Genomic DNA, 23,138 nt, shown 5'->3' with positions numbered 1-23,138 from the left:
CCCCCTGAGTCCCGCCAGAGTACGCTCAGAAGCCGTAACTTTCAGTGGCGGGATAGGGCCCACCCCCAGCAGCCCCCGGTATGTTCCTAAGCAATTTCACGGATAAGCATAGCCATGTCAACATGTAGATGCCGCGAGCAATGTCTAACTGCACAATGTGCGGGGGAGGGGGGCCTATCTACACAATGTTAATCACGTATCGGAAATATCCTAGTAAACTCTTCTATGGGGGAGAGACAAACATTCTTTGCCGATTCCCAAACTGAATCTTCACGGTGTCCAGAATTATGTTGACATATCCGCACAGAAATATCTGAGGAAACTTGCATCAATATAGTAGGATGAGGCAGGTGTGCCCATCAGAGTGCGAAAAAGGTGTCCCATCACCCACCCACCAAGCAGTCCTCAATCTAAGGCTACAACAGTGCTCCGAGCGGCTCATAAAAGTAAAAATAAGAGAGCCATACTAAGGAAAAATAAAACACAATCCAATGAAAGTAGAACATAAGTGGGGAAAAACTTGCAATATATACTCATCCCATCCGAATCCTGGGAAGAGGCCAAGGGCCCGGCTGCCCCTGTAGGTCGATCCCCTGACGAGTGAAAGGAGCGTGGCGTTCCTTGCTGTCTCACAGTCCCCGATGATGACGGGCCCGGGATCTCTTTCGGCAGGTGTAGCAGATTGAGGTGTTCGAGGCATCGGGTAGCTTCATCGACTGTAGTAAGAGTGGATGTCTTGCTCTCGTAGAGGAACTGAAGCTTGAATGGGAATCCCCAACGGTATCTAATCCGTCTTGATTGTAGATCAGTCGGAATTCCCTCCTCTTAGCGATTGTCACCAGGGAAAGGTCCGAGAAGACCTGGTATGAATATCCCTGAAAGCGGAGGGAAGGGCTCTCCCTAGCTGCCTGGAAGAGGTGCTCCTTTGTGCGGTAGAAATGAAGGCGCACTATTATATCCCGTGGAGGTCCCTCTGCTGAGCGCCTAGTGAGGGCCCAATGTATCCGATCAAATTCCAGTCTTTCGATGGGTAGGTCCGGGGCCAGTTCCTGAAACAGAGCTGTGATCGTGGATTGTAGATCCACCACATTCTCCGGCACACCCCGTATACGTAGATTCGACCGACGGTCCCGAGTGTAGAGACAGGTTAAGCCTAGAAACCATTCCAGTTCGTCTTCATGGCCTTCAATGATAGTGGTAATGTCATTGCACTGTGACTCCAATACCGTTGCTCGTTTCCCAATGTCCCGGATCTCACGGATAAGTTGGGACGGTATCTGTTTGGACATCTTGTCCAGGGTTTTGTGTAGTGTAGATTTGAATTGTACCATCATAGCCTGTTGCTGGTCTTGTAGGGGTTGATTGGGCTCGTCTCCAGCCGGATCCACAGTGCTCACCCTTGACCTCGTGTCTTCATCTGGTGGTGGCGCTTTTTACATGGATCTACGAGACATCCTCCCCAAGGCCTCGTGAAGAGTCGATTGGCTAAGTGTGGCCTTTTTCTTCGGGTATGTGCGTCCCATTTTATGAGCAATCGACGTCCCGAGTGGTCCCCTAACAGGTCACAATAAGGGTTTTCAAATCCTGGCAGTAATATCAGCCATATGATCCTTAAGGCGCCCGGTCCGGTGTGGAGCTGAACAAACCGCAGCCATAATGGTCAGCCTCGTGCATGAATGCGCCTCACAAAGCTACTATTGCTATGCATGCTCAAATATTTAAATTACTCAAATAAACCAATACTTTATTTTTTTAATTGAGATAAACAAATGTGTAATCATTTGTGCTACCTGAATTTATGTATATGAAAAGTCAATAATTTTTGGGCTAAATTAAGATAGATAAATCCGGGTTAATTAATTAAAAAAATAACCCTACTCTTCTCGACTCCCGTCTTAAACCGACAAAAGGGGTTCGAAACTGGGGTCCTTCATTTGCCCAGTTGAATGGAACAAGATCTTTACGCATAAATTAGCTATGGACTGCAAACTACAGGAATTAAACAAATTGCTAACAATGTGGTATCAAACCCCTTCAAGACAATCTACCTTTCCCACCCCAAGGTTTTCTGGAGATATAATCAGACCATTTATTTCCACAAATGGTGGTCCTGCCTACCCATCCAAAATTTTCGGACTAAAGTTATCTGTGTATATAATGAGGCCTAACAGGAAAAGTTGAAGAATTCAGTGGAAGTGATCATTCTAATACTATTACTGCAATCCATATATTTGGGTAAAAATGCAATCATGTGTTTCTGTATTTTCACCAGGTGATATTTAGACACTGGAAGGCACACCAAGCCTCACTAGATTTACTCCATGTTATCATGCACATGGAAGTACTAGTTACCAGTGTTAATTTCAAATTTCAATTTAGTCTTAGTTTTAGTCTTTTGACTAAAATGCCATTTTAGTTGTAGTTGTCTTTTACTAAGACTAATAGTTTTAGTCTAATTTTAGTCGACTAAATCTCCAGTAGATTTTTGCCGACTAAATCTCCAGTAGATTTTTGCCGACTAAATCTCCAGTAGATTTTTGTCGACTAAATCTCCAGTAGATTTTCGTCGACTAAATCTAATGGGTTTATTTAAAGTTTAATGCATTATTTAAGCAAGTCTCCAGGATTTCCAAACTCATTATGTAGAGTTACCTCTCGAGTAAACCTAAATTAGAGTAAACCTCTATTAATTTTCTATGACTTACGATTGTTTGTTCACATGGTTTACAAAGGGTCTTGTTCTCATTAGCATCAAATGTAAAATGCATTCATTCATCTTCTCTTTCTCCCAGATGTTGATATGTCTGTACAGTTTGTGCAGCAAGTGCTAGCTGGTGTACCACTGGGTAGATCAGTACATTATTATTCAGTTGTTCACATCTCCCTACTACAGCAAGAGCTCAGGGAACTGGAAGCCAAATGTAATAGTCACTCCCAGAATTTTCATTTTGTTTTTTAATTAATCAACAAAAATTCCCAGAATTTCCATTTAATTTTAGTTTCATTAGGTTCTCTTTTACTTAGGTTTTTTTGTTTTCGTCACAAAAAAACATGCAGATGACGAAAAAAAACTAACACTGGTTGATTTTGACCCAGACACTATAAAGAAATTCAAAATGGTCTGGACCAGGGGCGGACTGACAACACAAGGGGCACCCGGGCAATACAATATTATGGGGCCCCCTTGTGCTCCACCCATATACAAGCCCCATCTACAGCTGAAGGGCTGCTGTACGGGCTATTCACAATAGCCCCTTACAGCAGCCGAAGGCAGCTGAGCGGCTCAGCCAAGCCGAACCCATAGGCTTCAGCTTGGCTGAGTCGTATTCACAGCCGAAGCAGGGAGAAAGGTCAGCCGAAGCCAACTGATCTCCACGCAGATGACAGCTGGGCGGAGCCAGCCGTGATCTTATGGCTGGCTCCGTCCAGTTGTAATAACAGATCAGCATCCCCAAATGACCTGGGGATGCTGATCTGTCATTAAACAACAACAACTGTACGGAGAACAGCGTTGAGCTCACTTCACTTTGGATGGGTTATTCACTTGATTAACCCCCATAGCGTTTGAATTTCCGTGCGGAAGACCGCGCGGGACGCAACCGCTACATGTGAAACAACTGCATGGATTCCGCTCGTTTGCAGCTATTATATAGCCGCGAACGTACAGAATCCGTTGGATTATTGCACTTGCACTATTTCGGGGGCCGTGCAGTTTCGTACTGCACAGTCCAGCAATAGTCTGTACAAAGCACATAAAAGTGCATTGTTTTTTCTGTTTAGAGCGGCTCTGCTTATATGAGGGCAGCCGCTCCACTGTGAATGGAGCTTTAACCCTCGCGACCCCCAAAATACTGCAAGCGCGATAATCCAACAGATTCCGCATGTTTGCGGCTATATAATGGCCGCAAACGAGCGGAATCCGCATTTGACATATAGCATTTGCGTCCCGTGCGGTCTCCCACATGAAAAACCGCATGGGAAACACAAAAGCTGTATGTAAATGGAGACAAAATGGTTAAAATCTTCCGATTTACAGCTCATAAAAAAAGTAATTAAATTAACTTACCAGCATCAGGGCTCCTAATCCCCAGGTTCCAGTCAGGGTTTTTGTAGAACTCCTCCAGTGGGGGGCCCAGGACCGGATCTCAGTGGGGCCCCCCACTGTCCCTCTGTCTACCCTCCGCGGTAGGTCCGCCCTCCGCCCACTGCGACACGCCCCCATCCACTACAACACGCCCCCACCTCTGAGTTCTTCTTGGCTGGGCCGCTGTAGGAGATGCAGCTCTGTTAAAGCGGCAACGGCAGTGTATAATGGGTCCGGGAGGCGGGCAAAACTGCCATTGCCGCTTTAACAAACCCGCGTCTTCTTCCATGCAGGATGAAAAGGGCACAGGGGTCGGTGACGGGCCCCCTCTGTGGCCACGGGCCCTCGGGCAGTGCCTGACAGCCCTTATGGTCAGTCTGCTTTTTTATGGTCTGGACAGCTTTTTTTCTCCAAAAAGTGAGGTTACCTCCCAACTACTCTCAGATATCAAATGGCTTGAAATCAACCTTTTAAAAACAAACACAACTTACTTGTATAGAGTACTTACTTTCACCACTCTCCCAACCCCTATTTTTTCACTTCTCATTCTCTCTATTCTTGCCTCTATCTTATTTTGATGAAAATGTAATTTGAGGGTAAAAGGACATCTGTACTTTTAGAATATTAATTCAAAAATCAGTCCTTAAGAGATAAAAGCCAGGGGTGTTTAGGGATTAGTGAATTATTTTCCCTATAAAAAAAGGGAACTTGTACTTTTAGTAAACAAAGTATGAGGTTTACTGTACAGCAGACACCATACCCGAATGTTTTTTCCCAACTACCACTCCCATTTAAGAAAAACTCAGTACATCCAGTTATGGAGCATGCAGCACTCCCACCCACCCCCCTTTCAAAACCTTCTGTCTAAACAGCTATTTACAAGGACCAACTGCTGTAATATGGGGATGGTGGGGGTTGTTTAGGTCCGTCCAAGTTTTAACTACTAAAAGTTTAGTCCTAACTTTTTAGACCTATGAATGTTAGGTTTGACATTAAATGTTCACTATTACTATTGTAACAGGGTATACAGTGCTGTTTTCTTGTTTAATCTGTGTCATAAATGTGTTTCTTTGCAGATGTTATATTATCTGAGCAAGAGGCAAAGGCCACATTTATTACCTCCTATTAATAGTGTATTCTGAAGTTGGCTTTTGAACAAAACATTTGATATATGAACATCACGACACTTTTACACACACAGGATCAAAAGCTTTTTATTTACTGTAAGTTCTTGTGCATAATTTGTTTGATAAATACCACATAATACTCATAACATTTCTTTCAAATCATAATAAAATCACAGACAACATTTAATGCAATTTAAAAGATGAGTATAGTAAGGCTTGCAAATTTGAGATATAAGTGCAATTAATATGTTTAAATACATAGTTTAATAAAAAGGGACATGGTTGGTGTTTATTGTTTTTTTACCAGCTGGAGTCAATAAAACTTTGTAAACCATTGGCTAAAATCTACTTATAACTTTGTGAATAATTGCTAAATTCTGCATTTAATTGGGATATTAATAAAGCAGAGCATATACCTGTGTAGCCAGCAGCATCCCTAACAACCAGTGATGCAGACAGTGTGTGGAGCTTGATGGTAATGCGGAGGAACTAGATCCACATCAGGTTCACCTCCCTTGTGATTGACAGAAGGCAGTGGGCCGATTCAATAGCCAAAAGCAGACTGCCTATTGGCAATGGAATGCACCCGTAGCCTTCTGCCAGCCACATGAGAGGTAACCTGATGGGGAACTAGCTTGTCAGACTTCCCCATCAGGCCCTGCCCACTATCACCTGAATCTAAACAAAGGAGTACATATACACATTGTTTTTCAAAGGGAGACATACATCTAATTATAGAGGAATGTGGCTGAAGAGAACGTATATAATCTAATAATTGCAAAGCCTCAACCCACCCTTTCTTCCCAGAAGTCTGAGCTTCTGGCCTCTTTCTTCCTTCAAATTGCCACTTCCTGAACATATCAAATGACACATCTGAATCCAAAGAGACCTCTCCATATTCAAGAAAGAAGTACAGTGCATGCTGGGATGAAAATGCAGATTACAAAAGATAGGGGTGAGAGGGCCAGGCCTAAGGATAGATTGTATGGAGACATAGATGTGTCCCACTGTTGGAACACTATGGCCAAACAATATGAAAAAGAAGTCTTAGGAGGTATATTTATGGTAGAAATTCAAGGGACATTCAAAGAAGAATAAGGAAAATATCCTCTTCTAGAGTTACCCCTACCTTACAATGTCTGAAGTGCATCCAATCTAGAATTCTAGTAAGCATGGAAGCTTTATGATACAAAAAAGTCTGGTAGCCCCACACCCCCTTTATTTTTAGGTCTCATCAATAGGCAAATTCCTTAAGTATATTTGGTATTGATAAAGTTGGAGAGGAGATAAATAACAGAAGGTCATCTGTGTACAATGACACTTTGTGATGATGTGAATGAGAATGAGCCCATAATCAATGGGTTTTGCTATGGTATATAATAAGGGCAATAGTGGGCATCTCTGGTGAGTGCCGATAGGGAAAGGGTTTGGGAAATCTCCATTGACTCTGACCCCAGCCGTAGAGTTTGTATATAGAGCCATCACCTTAGAAACAAAAGAATCGCCTAATCCTACTTGTTGAAGAGAGACTTTAAGAAATTGTCATTTTACCCTATCAAGTGCCTTCTTGGCATCCACCGATAGAAGGCATAATGGGGAATTTTTCTTCTGAGCTAGAGAAATTAAGTTAATGGCCTGAGTTGTACTATCTCTGGCTTCCTGTCCCTTTACAGAGCCTGTCTGGTCTGGATGGATAATCTTTGCAGAACCTGCTTCAACCGAGTAGCGAGAACTTTAGAATACAATTTAATATCGATATTAATCAATGAGATTGGGCGATAGTATCCACATTCAGACAGGTCTTTTCCAGGTTTGGGAAGTACAGAAATATGTACCTCTAATGATTGGATAGGAAATGGATAAGATTCTGAAACAGAGTTATACACTTTTGTAAGAAACAGAATTAAGGAGTCACTCAACTGTTTATAAAAGCGTGTGGTATATCCGGCTGGGCCTGGAGCTTTGCTAACTTGTAGCAAAGATATTGCCAATTGTATTTCTAATTCTGTAATCTGAAGATTCAGCCTTTCGTTATTTTTTCTATTAACAGTAGGTAACACTGTTTCCCACATATATTCTCGGATTCTAGCCATATCAGCAGGTTTAGCTCGGATGAAATATAAGGAAGCATAAAATGACCTAAAAACTTCCAAAATAGCAGATGGTTAATCTTGGAGTTCTTGTAAAGCATTCAGATTTTAATCATTACAAATATTGTAAGTGGTAGATGAACCAACAAAGAAGGGAGATTCAGGTTACTTTGATTATCCCAAACAGACCAGATATCATGTTAGATGTACAGATGTGGGACATTTGATCAACATTTGGTAACTTTTGGGAATTGATATAGTCAATAAAATACTGAACACGCAGGCTGCATAGCTGAACTTTAGATTATATATTAATTGTTGTATTGTTTCACATGTACATTTTTGTTTAATATGTTGAAAAAAAGTCCCATATCATGTCAGTATTCTATATGACAGATAAATTGGAAAATCATTATGGGTACATTTGACTCTCAAACTATTATCTTTAAGTAAAACTAAACCTTTAAAACAAAACTTTACCAGTGCTTATGGTCTAGTAGTAGAAATAAGTTTGCAAGTTTTAAACTGAGTGCGGCACATGTGCAGTACATCCTGGGCCATTCTTGGTATCTGAAATAGAGCTGGTTGATGACATAATGTAACTTCAGTGCACATGTTTGGGAGTTACATAACTGGTGCCTTCCCAATGGGCGAAAAAAAGAATACACCAGACCCAGAAGAAGAGGAGAAGTACATGACAGTGGTGGTGACAGAGTGGAGGCAAGAAGTTTGGAACTTTACATTGTGGAGAAAAGCACATCCATAGGGAAGTGTACCATAATGTGCAAGTATGGTGTGTGTACATTTACATTATAGCAAATGCTGGTCAACCAACCCCAATTTTATTTCACCTTTAAAGATAATTCCACTACCAAAGATTATACCATTCCAAAACAGTAACAAACCCTCCTGCATTAACTATTTTTAAAGCAGTCTGATGCAAGTGTGTCATCTATATTCAGCATACACCTTAATTTGCTAAATGCCATACATGCCTGTAAAAATCATTATGAAATCAAGATACCTGGGCTGGAGCTGCGGCAGGCTGGTGTGTGGGCGGGCGTGTGTGTGGGCGGGGTGGGAGCTGCGGCCGGCCTTTACATTTAAAATTCAGTTTATGTGCAGCTACCCCGAAAGTAAGACCTAGCGGATCTCTGTAATATAAGACCTACCCCGAACTAGGTCTTATTTTTGGGGTAGGTCTTATATTACAGAAATCCCTGAAGATAGTGCTAGGTCTTACTTTCGGGGTAGGTCTTACTTTCGGGGAAACACGGTATGCTGCCTCTACCTTCTTTAATGGGGCAGCCATTGGAGATTATGACATTGTATCTTTGGTTTAGCTATCTTGGCACCATTTTGTTTAACTATTTGAGGATAAACTAGGTTATATGCAATAACATTCTGCTGCATTGCAGGCAAATTCATATACTATCGCACACACAATAGCGAAAGCATTGCCTAGGGGATAAAATCCAACATCTAAATAATGGCTTCAATTCAGTGGAAGCATTCTGAGCTTGAAAAGCTTTCAAAGACAGTTATTTTCCCAAAAAAGACATTTTATAAATAAATACATAAAGAAATGATAAAAATGATTAATCAATTTCCAAATAGTCACACACACAGGAAAAAAAATACACACACTAGGCCACTAAAACTGTGGTGAAAGACAAACTGAATAATTAATATAAAAAAGAATGGGTTAATTTCAAACATTTAACTAACAATATAGCAAGAGTGTTCCTTATGTGATGAATATTTAAGAGCTGCTTTGGAACTGATATTAACATGCTGAACATGAATTATTCCCACGACACCAAATGTGATCATTTACATTGAGTCCGCAAGGAACATTTTCAATAACAATAGAGATTTTATTGTAGTTATTTTCATGGTAAGAGCCAATATATTGTGATTATTTTGACATGTTAAAGGCCTTTTGTTATTGCTGGAATAATTAAATTCTAGGTTTAGCGTATTATAGAATAAAAAAAGCACACCTTCTTTCCACTGGGAATAATTTGCCCTACAGAAATGTGTTAAAACATTTAAATGAAATTGTTAATCATGGACGGTTTACTGCTGCACCTGTTTCTATTTGTTGCATTAAACTGTGTAAACACTGACACCTCGCGCAGATCTAACTTGTTGATAGCCATTAATACAACCAAAGAATAATGAGAGACAATGCACATCTGTTACCGTTCTTTCTCTAAAGAAATAAAGGAGGACATGCATCTAAAGGTGAGTCATCAAATAACAAACAGATTTTGTACATATAATTATTCCATTAAAGAAAAAAAAATGTTTAGGCCAAAGTAAATGGCAAAGTTTTACCCTGTGTATATGTCAAAATGTCCATTCATTTCCTTAAAGTGACATTAAAGTATATTTTGTTCCCTCCCCCCAATGTTAGTGTAAGCACTTACCTTAAATGATGTCTCTTAATCCAATCTTCTTCTTTCCTTTCATTTTCAGCTGTCCTTCCAGCACTGCTGCGGGTCTCCGATACAGCGCTGACTACTCTGTGCTTGTGGCACTTCCTGTCCCATGGCGTCTGCATGCGGGGGCACGCTGTCCATAGACTTACCTTGTTTCTTTCCTCGTCTCCCGGCCGAAAATCTGAACTGCGCATGCACCCGCCCCAAGAGCCCGAGATCTTTCAGATTTTCGGATGGGAGCGTGCGGCGAAGACACAGGTCAGTTTTAACCTCTTGTAAAACTTTTTTTTTTTTAAGTTTTTGCATATATCTACTGCTTGCTAGCATCTCTCCTCCTCACCGCTCTCCTCCCCACCAACATGACAGCGCTCCCTCGTCCGGGGGGCGCAGGAGGGAGCGCTGGCTGCTGCAATGGCCAAGCCGTGAGGGGGAGAGAAGCTGCGCCCGCAGCTGTCAGGATGGCCGAGCAGGGAGGAGATCGGATCCGCTGTCATCCTGTCAGTTTCAGGATGACAGCGGCTCTGTGCGCGGCAGAGCGGGGATCTGTAAACATCTTTAATATTTACCGGTCCTCCGTGTAAGAAGGACAAACACTGGAGTGATCGTCTGATCACTCTAGTGTTTGTAAATAACTAGGGACATATAGTGCTATGTGTCCCCAGTTATGAATGAACAGGCTGTGATATACATCACAGCCTATTCATTCAAGATTTCCTCGCCTATTCATTCAAGATTTCCTCAAAGGGGAGAAGCACTCAGTACAGAGGCTCCTCCCCATCCAGAAACTGCTGATAGTAAAAAATTTACTATGATCAGTGTCTGAATGAATGGGAAGCCTCTGTACTGAGTGCTTCCCATTCATTGAGTGCTGAGGCTGCAGAAAAAGAAATTGAGGATTTGGTGTCCTCAATTTCTTTTCTATTTTAAAAGGGAAATGTCAGGGGTCTGTTTGGACCCCTAATATTTCCCCGAAGCCCCCTCAACAGTAAAAAAAAATAAAAAATAATAATACAAAATTATGTAAAAAAAGGGAAAACTGCCCCCCTCGCCCCCCACATACACACACACACGCATATTATTAGACATGTGCGAAGACTAAAAAATTATTTCAGATGAAATGAACGAAAACTAAAAATAATTCATTCGTTTCATCAAACAAAACACATTTTTATGCTATTTTGGATTCAGCCATTGGCGTGTTCGGGAGGCAGGGCACGTAACATCATATAACACCGCACGTGTTGGGCACAGCCATCTTACAGGTACATACAGTTTTGAGGCATGACATGTTTGATATCTATTTACTCAGCACAACCTCATCTTTGTTATTTTGCCAAAAGCTTAGGCACTTTAGTGTCTTTATCTGCACTAAAATTACTTTAAATGCATTTTCTACACAAAACTGGGTTTAATAAACAGTTGTGCTAATATCACATGACATAAGACATTTGGAATCTTTAATCAAACGTTCAGGCCTAAAATTTCCCCAAAAAGTATGCAACAATGGCTCTGGCAGTGTAAGGCAAGAAAAAGTTTTATGCTTAAATACTGCACAGATCTGGAAGATATGTGACAAGCACCTCAAGATTCAAGTAAGAATACACCTGACGCTTGTAAATGGACAGTATTTGTTTACCCTGGAGTCCAGTTTTAAAGTTGATCACTTCTAAATTAAATGCGCCAAAACCTTCCCATATAAGAGAATATGTCATTACGGTGCCTGGTTACAAGCACAAAGCACAAATAAAAACAGTATAATTTGAAACTGTCATTACAACAGATACAATTATTTTTGTAATCTGTATACAGTTCAATTAGTTGCATTATTTGCAAACATTTTTGATAGATGAGCTTAATACATCCTGACACAAACATTATATACAAAAACAGGCACGCATCCTGAATATACAAAAAACAGATGCACAATTCAGCTTTTTTTTCTGCCTTCTACATTTCCATGCAAAATTGGACATCTGCTTAATATCTCAAACAATAGAAATAATAATTTTTCACATATTCATTTAAACTAAAATTGCAAAATGAATGGCCATTACATTTTATGCATGATATACCACACAAGGATCACTTGCACAATAGATAGATAGATAGATAGATAGATAGATAGATAGATAGATAGATAGATAGATAGATAGATAGATAGATAGATAGATAGATAGATAGATTGCACCATGACTTAACTATATGTTATTTCTTTCAACACCTCTTAAGTAAGTAGCTATCTTTGGATAAAAAAAATAATTACAATGAAGAACATTGGGGTTGATTTAACAAAGGAATAATTATATTTTATATTTTTTGCTTGCACATTATTGGACAATTTACATAAACATATATTTATCTTATTAACTAAAATAAGAAAACATTGTGAAGATATTGAGGTCTGAGCACATACAAATTAAGTGGATAATATGCTTTTCGAAAATTCACAGGTTTGCAATACTGTATCCAGTTTATGTATCGTGTGTGTAACAATATACAACACGTGTTATGGAAATTCGCTTGGTTTAACGCACAAATCTATGCGGCGCTAAAGTGCGCCAAAGTATGCCGCCGAACAGAAAAAATTTCCCTGTGCTTAAAAGCACAGTTGTATTACGTTCTTTTGTGCAAGGACTGGATGTACCCTTTGTAGAGTCATGTAGAGTTAGGACACAGGAGACAGGTGTTGCTTCCTTGCTGCTCGTTCCGTTCTTAGAGCCCCAGCACAGGTATTTGTTTATTTTTATATCTGCCCAACCGGAAGTGATGTCAGACAGGAAGTGATGTCTCACACAGCAAACCAGGAAGTGATTTCAACAACTAGCAAACCAGGAAGTGATGTCAACAACCAACATCACTTCCTCACTACATCAACATATCAACATAACATATCAACATAACATATTAACATATCATCTCCAATTACCATTGGAGCGAACCTTATCCAGCATGGCTCAGTGAGCAATGCCCAATAACGTTCAGGGACAATGCCATACCATTTCCTGCGCGCTGATCAGACGCATCAGAAATACGAACGCACGTTCCTTTCATAAAGGCAGATATGTATCTTAAATAATAGTATGTCCTCAAAGCAAGTTGTATACATGCCACGCCAATAAATCCATGCACCACGCAGGGGCCCTAGCCTGGCATCCACACACTTGCTAAGAAAACACTGCTCCGCCACTCATAAGATATCTACTCCAATGGTTTACATTCAGTGCCGAATAAACCGGGTCACGCGCCAATTGAGCATGACGCAGAAATCCAGACACTGAGAGACATGATGACAATATTACAATATACTAAAACACATCCTAGTAAAATTTCCACAACACACGGGCCTCCAGAATTCCATTACAATCAGTCCAAAAGATTAAAGTGAATAAACAACCCCTTTAGCAGAGACTTTGTATTAAGATTTAAAGGATTTCTACTCAGCCCTCAAAACAGTGCTATTAAGACTTTAGCAGTTATATAAGCAGTACTTATTAGCAATTTAACCAGAACATGGAAATATATTGTTAATAAAGCCTTAGAGTATTCTGGCTGATCCTTTAGGTAGCTTCGGCCGCTATCCACTATAGCCCATACAGCTCCCGAAGCTGGCTGAGAGGCTCAGCCGAGCCGTAGGCATATACTTCGGCTCGACGGAGCTGAAGTGAAACCCGAAGCCATTGGCCGGCCAAAAGCCTCACAACTGACAACTGGGCGGAGCCAGCCGTGATCTCACGGCTGACTCCACCCAGTTACAATGACAGATCTGCGTCCCCAGGTTACCTTGGGACGCTGGGCTGTCATTAAACAATGACAACTTGGTTGTAACGTCACGGCTGGCTCCGCCCAGTTGTTATTAATTGGCTGGAACCTGCTAGAAGACTCTAGCAGATCCCGACCAATAGGAAACAGTTGGGTGGAGCTAGCTGTCACTGCTAGCTCCGCCCAATTGTTTCTTTCTTTTTTTTCTTTTTTCAATAATCTTTAATTGTTTTCTTTTTTCTAATCTTTATTTATTTTTAAAAATGTATAATTTATTAACATGTGTAAACATTTTTTCTACTTTTTCCCCCAACTTTTTTCACTGTTTTTCTATTCTGCTTGGTACCACAGAGGTACCGAGTAGAATTGCCGAGACATATGCCGCTCGGTGACATTCAGCTAATGAATCACTGCCTTACGGCTCCGATCAGAATCGGCCGAATGGCAGCGAGTAGCCGGCCGGAGGTTCGGCTCAGCCAATCCAGATGTTGGATCTGCTGAGTCAAACTCCTTCTTCACGGGGGCGTGGCTTGGACATGGCGGCGTAAAGACGCGAGTTTGAGGAGCTCTGCACCCTAACGGCCCATACAGTGGTACCAGTGACTTTACCGACCTTATCTATGCATGTCGAAGATCCGCGACACCCAGCAGACACCTAGTGAGCACGGCCAACCGGATCTTTTCCGTTTCTTTCTGCGCTCAGGTACGGCCCACAGCTCCCGCGCGGCCTACTCCATGGGGCCTACGCAAACCGCCACGCCGGGTTCTCACTTCTGTCCCTATCCCTGTGCCTATGTCCCTCTTTCTCTTTTTCTTTCTACTTCTCCACCTCTGGAGAAAGCTGTCTACACCTCCCTTTATCCAAGGCCACCAAGCCGTGTGTTCAGGACGGATTTTGCATGGATGTCCACATTCATAGTGCGGTAAAGGGCCGGTAGTCGCACTCCTACACCACGAAGCTGTACTATGTTGTTTATCTTTGTCAGGGACTAGATTATCATTAAGTGGTGGCTACTATGGAGGTCATGCTCATGTACGATGCAATTAATGTACGACACCTGTATTGGGTTCAATGCTATGATACTTGCTTCGGTTGAGTGTATTGCATTACTTTTGTCCAAGTAAATGTATTTCATCCTGAGTGAGGACATGCATGTGCTGTCCCACTGTATTCTGATAATATGAGTAAGGCGGATGCCTTATTTCCTTTTTTCGTTGGAATGTATGTTAATACTGGTGTATAATAAAGAATTTAAAAAAAAAAAAAACTCCTTCTTCACTTCGGCCCAGTCGAACATGCTGAGCATGTGCAGCTGAACCGAACCCAGTGAAGCAAGCCGATGTATGGCTGATTTCAGCAGATGTACGGCTGAAATCAGCCGTACAAGCCTACAGTGAATAGCCGAACAGCGTTCAGCTCACTTCACTTAGGGTCAGTTATTCACTCGGCTGTCTTCGGCAGCTTTGTGAATAACCCTCTTACTGTTAAGACATTTCCTAGTGTGGTGATTTTCACAACTGGCCAATTGGGAGCCATAAAATCCATGAAGAGGATGTAACTTACTCCTTGCTAATGACAGTTGTAAAGCTATTCAGTAGGAATACCCATTTGTAAGTGGTGTTACGTGACCATAAAGTGTCCTGGTCAGAACTTCCAGTTAGCCATAATATTTCATAATTCCTGGGGTGATAAAATTACATTAGTAATGAATAACTACACAATTGCAAACCATAACATCAATTGCATTCTTGACAATACAATCATGACCAAGAGGTGGATTAGATGCTTTCCATATGCAGTGTGATCTAGACATCTGATGTAAATAATATTTAGTTTCTATAAAATGGTTATTGCATGTTGCACAATAAATATAGGTGATCAGACTGTAGCTGTAGCTTGTGGAAAAATAGAAATATGACTACATAAAAAAACTGACATGAGGGCCTGTTGAAATATCATAAAGTACTGCACCCCTTCTGGTATCTTTTGATTGGGTTGGGGCTGGCTCAGTGGTGCCTCCTATAAAGCCCACAAAAAACTTCTGCACTAGGCAGCTGGAGCTCTCCATTTTCCGTCCAAACTATTCATGAACACTAGAAGTCCTCTTTGAAGGCCATGACTCTGATACACAAGATCAGAATTATGCTAAATTATACTCTGCCAGGACCAAAAACCAGGATAACTCTGTTTAGTACTTTTTCACATTTAGTCCCATTTTATTTTGCTGTTGGTATTGTCTGTGTGTATAATATATTCTGTGAATAATTTTCTGGCACTGTTCCTTTTTTTTTTTTCTTTTTTAAAGTGACACTAAACTCAAAAGTTAAATCTTAAAAATAGATTTCAGTATCTTATCTATTAACAATTCTGTACCTTATTTGTGTTTCATTCAGCAGGCAATTCTCAGATCATGCACGCATGGGGTGACATCACGCGCATGCGCAGTGGCGAGTCGGTGGGGTGACGCTCGGTAACCACTCCGCGTGTCACCCAGCCTCGGAACGCCCCTGGCTGACACCTTCCTTCTGGAGGGTGGCGACTTTTGTTCTCCATGGTCCCTGTGTGTGTTGTAAAGTAGTCACAGCTCCAAGCTCACTCCCATGATGGACTACAATCTCACATTTAATTTACTAGTTTGTATTGAAACTTTAGTCCATCACGGGAGCAAGCTTCCTGTCTGGTGAAACCATTATGAGTGGAACACTAAGCAAGGGGAATCTCTGGCTATAATTGATGATTGTTTTAAAATATGTATGATTGTTTAGTCCCTGTGGTAATTTAGTCCATCTGTTACCATTACCCTCCCCTTGCCTGCCTTTTTGGTAGGTGGGTGGTGAGGGTGTAGGGAATCTACCTATACCTAGCTATGACTAAGACCAGTCTTGGCTCAAATGCATCAGCATTTGTATTTTTTTTAATCCTATATTTGCTGTGGAAGTATAAAATCTGTGTTGTGGAACTGTCAAGAGTGTACACATAGTTGAGGAGTTTGCAAGTTATAGAATGTTTTCATTCTTGTCAACAAAAGATAACCAAAAAATCATCATTCCATCAATTTTCAGAAGATACCTGGGTCCCCTCTCTTAAGGTGACAGACAAGGTCATGTCTGTAATCTTCAGAAAGTGGAACCATGTGTCCTTGAAATGTCAGTGAAATTATGTTTTTTGTTATCTTTAAATACTTCTCTGAAAGAGCTACTTTTTTTCAATGAGCTGCCCATTTTTTTGGACTGAATTTTTTTTAAGTGCCCAAATGACTGCTCACGTACACTGAACATGATCAGCTATTTGGGGCACTGTAATGCTGGTAACTGCTGAGAATGAGGCATCCATTAATGAAAGAGTTACGTTTTATCAGACACTCGATCCCTTTCAGGAATCGGGTGTCTGACAGTGAGAACAGAGCAGCATTTGCAGCTCTAGCCGTCACTCTGACAGCTGGTATAGATCCGGAAATCTCGATGTGTATCAGATTTTTTTTTCTAAACGTTTAGCAATAGACACATTTATCTACATGTTTTTATTGCTGAATGAATGTTGCAGGTTTCCGATTGTCATTGGAACGATCAGAAAACGTTTAGTGACATCTGATCCTAAAATGCTGCAGGATCAGTGACACTACAGTTATTATTGGCTGTTTTAAGTTTGAAGCCACCTATTAATAACCTCTTGATATAATTAAATACATAAAATAAAAAATGTAAAAAAATTATTTTAAAAAATGGTGTAAAGTGTAAAAAAATAAAATAAAGTGTAAAAAAATGAATAAGTGTAACAAATAAAAATGATATATTTAAATTTATTTTTATACTATGATTGATATAAAAATGAACCCATTACAATGAAAATCTGCAGCTGAGCTGCAGATTTGTTTTTCCCCCTAAGGCAGGGCTGTCAAACTCAATTTAATCGTGGGCCGCATCAACATTATGGTTGCCCTCAAAGGTATCTGTAAGACTATATAAATGTATCTAATCTTTATCATAATTGCCTCTGCATTCGATTATCATTGGTTTTAGTAGTACCTTAATACCTAGATCTGAAAGTCTAGGAAATGGCCTGGTGGGCCGGATTCGGCCCCTGGGCCTTGAGTTTGACACATGTGCCCTAAGGTGTTAATTTTTTAATGTAACCCCCTCATGACAGTGATATTCAAAGTATGTCGCTGTCACTAAGTGTGACACTCAGTGATGGTGAAATTGTATGCCAGGTGACCACTTTTAGCTTTAGCTTTTGGAGAAAAAAGATTAAAATGTTAGGTTCTAGTTTTAGGCTGAGAAGTACAGAAACATTTCTAAAATCCGATGAATGTGAGTTTTTTTTAAAAAATACTACAAATCAAAACTGGGGGAAAAGTGTTTTCTTTATGTATTTTCAAATTTTTTATATTTTATTTGTCCTAAGTGAGGCGTTAAGTACACATATGTGATATAAATATATAGCCCTATCTGTCCTCTAAAAAACAATATATAACATGTGTGAGTGCACTTTGTAAGAAAGTATATTACTGACGTGGAAGAATCACACAGCAAAAATGTCAAAAGTGTGTCAGTCATTTTTTGAACAGAAACTAAAAACAAGCTCAGTCATGAAGGGGTTCATTGAATCTAAATACAAAACTCAAAACTAATCATCTTCAGATCACCACTAATAATGTGATAAAATAAGAGTCTCAAGAAGATATTGAAATATAGGAAAATATTGATAGCAAGACTACAAAGTAAATTTAAAAAAGTCCGGGAATACATTTGCAAACTCTTACTCTAAAATAAATATAAAAGACAAAGTGATATTTGAAATATAGCTAAAACTCAGCGTACTTAAAACGCACAGTCTTTCATGAAAACAATTATGAGATACTTATACTTTAAAGCTAAAAGCCCAGAGAAAACTAGATAAATCACTAAGAAGAGCAAGTAGCTATCAGTTACTGAAAAAACAATTATAAGTTAAGCATTCCCACGGTACATAAAGAAAGACTGAATATGCAGAACTGTGCAAGGCAATCCTTGAGCATATAAATTATGACATGAGCAATGCAATCTGTGATACTGAAAATACCTAAAGACAAAAGCAGTGTTTTAATTTGGGGGAAAAAAAAGATATATCAGGCAAGAAGAATGATTAATTAAGATTATACTTATGGATTTCACTGTCAATCACTACAAGAAAATGTAATAACAAGGGTGACACTAAGCATAATTTAGTAGATATAATAGGGTGAAAGGTTCTCCTGCTTGGGTTTTCTGTTTAAACTAGTATTCTTGGTAGGATTGCAACCAAGGGCACTGTGTGCATGCAGTCTGCATTTTCTCTTGTGTTTGAGTTCCCTCCCTGTGACCCAGTGCCGCATTATCAAAACATGCTGGTCGGTAGTTGGTAATTGGTTTCCACCCAGATTGGTCTTTGTGTCAATGTATGATGACTGTATGCTCAATAAAAATATAAAATTGGGAAAAACAGTAAGGATCTACAGAATAGCAATTGATAGACATTTTAGCTGTGCTTATTGGAAGTGAACAGCTACTAGCTTGTTAGAATTTTTAGCTGTGCATCATTTTAATCTGAAGATACAAGCTTTGGGAGAAAGACAAGGTCAGTATGCAGAAAAGAGATCATTTAGTATTAGGGCATAGTTTGCTGGTTAGGTATTAGACGTTGGGGTTACATTAAAGAAGGGAAATATTAGGGCCTCCTTCAGATGTTAGGAAAAAAGCTGAACTCTGGGATGAGCAAATATTTTTTAGAGGCAGGTTTATTATTATCCTTCTTCCTGATGCCTGCAGAGACCGGCACATCACTGGACATCCCCAAACCCACCTGTACAACCCTGGAGCCTGGCACCCACCCGTTCAGCCCTGGAGAGGCCGCACCCACCCACAGAGCTTTGGGGATCCCAGAACCCACCTGCAGAAGGCAGACCCTGGTGAGACCCAAATGCAGCCCTGGTGAGACCTAAACACAGCCCTGGTGAGACCCAAATGCAGCCCTGGTGAGATCTGCACGCAGCCCTGGTGAGATCTGTATGCATCCCTAGTGAGACCCAAACGCAGCCCTGGGAGATTGCACACAACCCTGGTGAGACCCAAACGCAGCCCTGGGAGATCTGCATGCAACCCTGGTGAGACCCAAACGCAGTCCTGGGAGATCTGCATGCAGCCCTGGTGAGATCTGCATGCAGCCCTGTTTAGACCGAAATGCAGCCCTGGTGAGATCTGCATTTAGCCCTGGGGAGACCCAAACACAGCCCTGGTGAGACCGCACACAGCCCTGTATAACTGCGGTATAATCATGGATTGATGAGCTCTGTAGTTCTTTATTGCTGGTTGCCATTCTCCATGGCTGAATAATTATGGATTGCTGAGATTTCTAGTCCCTCTATAGACGGTTGCCATTCTCCATTGCTGTGTTACCCAGAGTGGCTGCCGGTTGTGTCACCTGCCGGGATGCCATCACGGACATCATTTAAGTGCGGGCGCAACATCATCATTCAAATGTGTAATGATGTCGAGTGCAGTTAACTGCCGGTGCCCATTTTGTTGATGGACACTGGCAGAGAGAGGAGAACATGTTTATCCAGCAGGATAAGGTATGATGCTGGGTGCCCTACTCTCCAGGTGCCCGACTTTTTTAGAGGGGGTGACACTGATGGTGTCACCCGGTGCTGGCCACACCCCTCTTGTGACGCCACTGGGAATATGTTTTACAAATGTGGTGAATTGTTTAGCAGTGAAGGTACAGTTAATTTTAGGTAAATGCCACATTGATTTTAAAAATGTGCCCATTGGAATGCATTTGCTTTGTTTGGGTTACAGTTTCAGAATTTGAATTGGATCATGTTCAATGGTTATGTTATGAAACATATCAAATAATTTTGTTTTTAATTGTGTGTTTTTCTTTGGACTGTGCGTCTCTCTTTCTGGAGGCACAGGTCCCCAAACAGGGTCATATCTCTGTAGAGTTAGGACATCTTCCAAAGAGAATTAATAAACCCACAAAGTTGGAGGTCCTGAATTCTGGGAAGGGGGCTAAGTCAGAGAAGAGAATGCTGGTATCTGATCATAATGATATTGCTCTCATCACCGGCGATATGGTTCCACATGCCAACATAAAAAGTCAAGACAATTTGCACCTGGTGGAAACTCAAAATGTCCTAGTATGGAAGTGTACCAATATACTGTATGAGGAGACTGAACACTTCAACACTTTGAATAGGCATGGATTCAAAATGGAGGGTTGATGAGTGAGGTTTGACAAGCAGAGGCACCCAAGGGAGGGAACTGAGTGGAAAGGGAGACACAGACTCTTCAGCATGGACCCACAACTTACCTTTACTGTGGAATAGACATGTGCACCAGCAAAAAAATTGTTTAGTTTTTTTAATTAGGATTTTGCGTTAATTTTCGGGATTCGGGTACAAAAGTCAATTCGTTTCAGGATTTGGATTCGGACAAAATTCATTAGCGGTATTCTGTACGAATTTTCGTTTTCATTTGCTTTTTGTTTTGTTCATTTAGTTGCAGCAAAATTACATTAAAAAATAAAAAATACATTTTATGTCACTTTCCTGCAATGAAAATTTGTCCACAAATGAAAATGCATACAGTCTACCGCTAACAAATTTTGTCAGAAATTTTAATTTTCGGAAATTCGGATTCGTTTTCATTCGTCATTTCTGTTATTCGGAAATTTGGATACATCCAAATCTCTGAATAACGAAAATTTATCCAAAAAACGAATTTTTATGAAACGAATCACACATATCTACTGTGGAATATCCAGTCTAAAATATTTACTATAAGAGCTGGCTCGATATATATATTTCTATGTGGGGGAGGCCCAGTCCACCTGATTGTTTTCATCTGACTAAAGGTGCCCATACACCTCCCGATTATCGTACGATAATCGCGGGTGATCCCGCGATTGTACGATAATCAGCAGGTGTATGGAAGGCGTGCAACCATTTCTACTGTACGGTCGCACGTCTTTTATGTCCCAAGCAGGCTTGAAAAGCCACCGAGAATGGTATGATTGTCGGCGCGTTAGTGGCGTTCTCGGGAGACAAATGCTGCACGGGCCAGTATGCGCAAACGCACACTGCCTTGCGTCACTGGAATCATCGGAAGCCCTCCCTTCAGTATATATATATATCAGATATAAATCTGATATATATATACAGAAGTCTGATATATATATATGCAGAAGTCTGATATATATATATATATATATGTACAGAACTCTGATATATATATATATATTGTGACAGGGTACACGACTCTGTGTATGTCAGTGAGAGGTTGAAAAGGGCAGCTTTCCCTGGCTAGGAAAGGGTTAAGCCTGGCCCAACAGGTAAACCTCCTATCTCTCACTATTAATTAGCCTGCACCTGATAGTGACTGGGAGGCAGGGCCGTCTTTAACGCAGGGCAAAAGGGGCAGTCGCCCAGGGCCCAATCATTGTTGTGGGGCCCAAAGCAGCTGCCCCTTCAGCCCACATAAGATAGACACATGCAGGGCTGGCAACCTCACCTGTGTAGGCAATGGGGCTTGCACCAGTCCTGCCCCCTGTCTGTGTACACAGCATCGGTGCTCTACAGACAGGAGGCTACATACAGTAGCATAGACGTTGCTCTGGGCTCCGCCGACTATCAGCTCGGCCCCGCCTCCCGCTCTCTGCTCTCCTGTGTTGTCCTGGGCCCTGCTGGGAGCCCACACCGTGCCATGAGATGTCACCACCACTGTGTCCCCTCCTGCCTCCCCTCTCTGGACCTTCACACCAAGTAAGTGCCCAAATATGCCACAGTTTATGTATGCAACAGATACATATACTGTGTGCAACACATACATATGCAGAGCAGGTTCCTGACATTGCTTCTCTAGTTCAATCTATGCTGATAAAGCAGGATTTAGAGTTTTTAAAGAAAATGTAATTATCAAGTTCTATGTATGGCTGCAGCAAAGCTTCCTGTACTCTCAATACTAGGGATGCACCTATAGATAATATTACAAACTGGATCTGTGCTATGGAACAACTAACCTCTAAGCTACCGTGCTAAAAAACTGTATATAACACCTAAAAAACGTGAATTATAAACATGCCCTGCGCAATAGAGATCAACTACATGTGCAATCTAATGATAATCTACATGTGAAGTAAATACATATTAGGTATTTTTTCACTATATATTGTATTTATTCACCATAGGGTGATTCTGCATACTTATATATTTATTTCACATGTAGATTATTATTAGATTGCATGTGTAGTTGGTCTATAAAATGCATTGCACATTTATAATTCACTAGGGATGCTACTGCACCGATACCGATACCTGCACAGCCCATCTGAGACCCTGTACACAGCCCTCCTGAGATCCCGTATAGTCATCCTGAGACTCCGCACAGCTTCCCACCAGGATATTGAATATCCTGTCTCTCTCCTGGCTGTCTCTCATTGCTCTTTCTCCTGGCTGTCTCTCACTCTATCCCCTGGCTGTCGCTCCTGCATCTCTCTCCTCTCGGTCTCTCCTCTTTCTCTCCTGTCTGTCTCCCCTCGCTCTCTCTCCTAACTGTCTCTCTTTGCTCTCTCCCCTAGCTCTCTCTCCTGGCTGCCTCTCCTCTTCTTCTCTCTCTC

At 41.1% G+C, this 23,138-nt stretch overlaps 1 long non-coding RNA gene across 1 annotated transcript in view; it reads right to left on the bottom strand.

The window, feature by feature from the left end:
* LOC108787697 overlaps window positions 1-23,138 on the bottom strand; it is a 275,469-nt gene that overhangs the window by 46,348 nt on the left and 205,983 nt on the right. The window lies entirely within an intron of this gene.

Source organism: Nanorana parkeri, unplaced genomic scaffold, assembly GCF_000935625.1.
Source record: "Nanorana parkeri isolate BGI_ZX_2015 unplaced genomic scaffold, ASM93562v1 scaffold279, whole genome shotgun sequence".
Classification (NCBI taxonomy): Eukaryota; Metazoa; Chordata; class Amphibia; order Anura; family Dicroglossidae; genus Nanorana; species Nanorana parkeri.
This window is presented reverse-complemented; position numbering and strand designations above follow the sequence as displayed.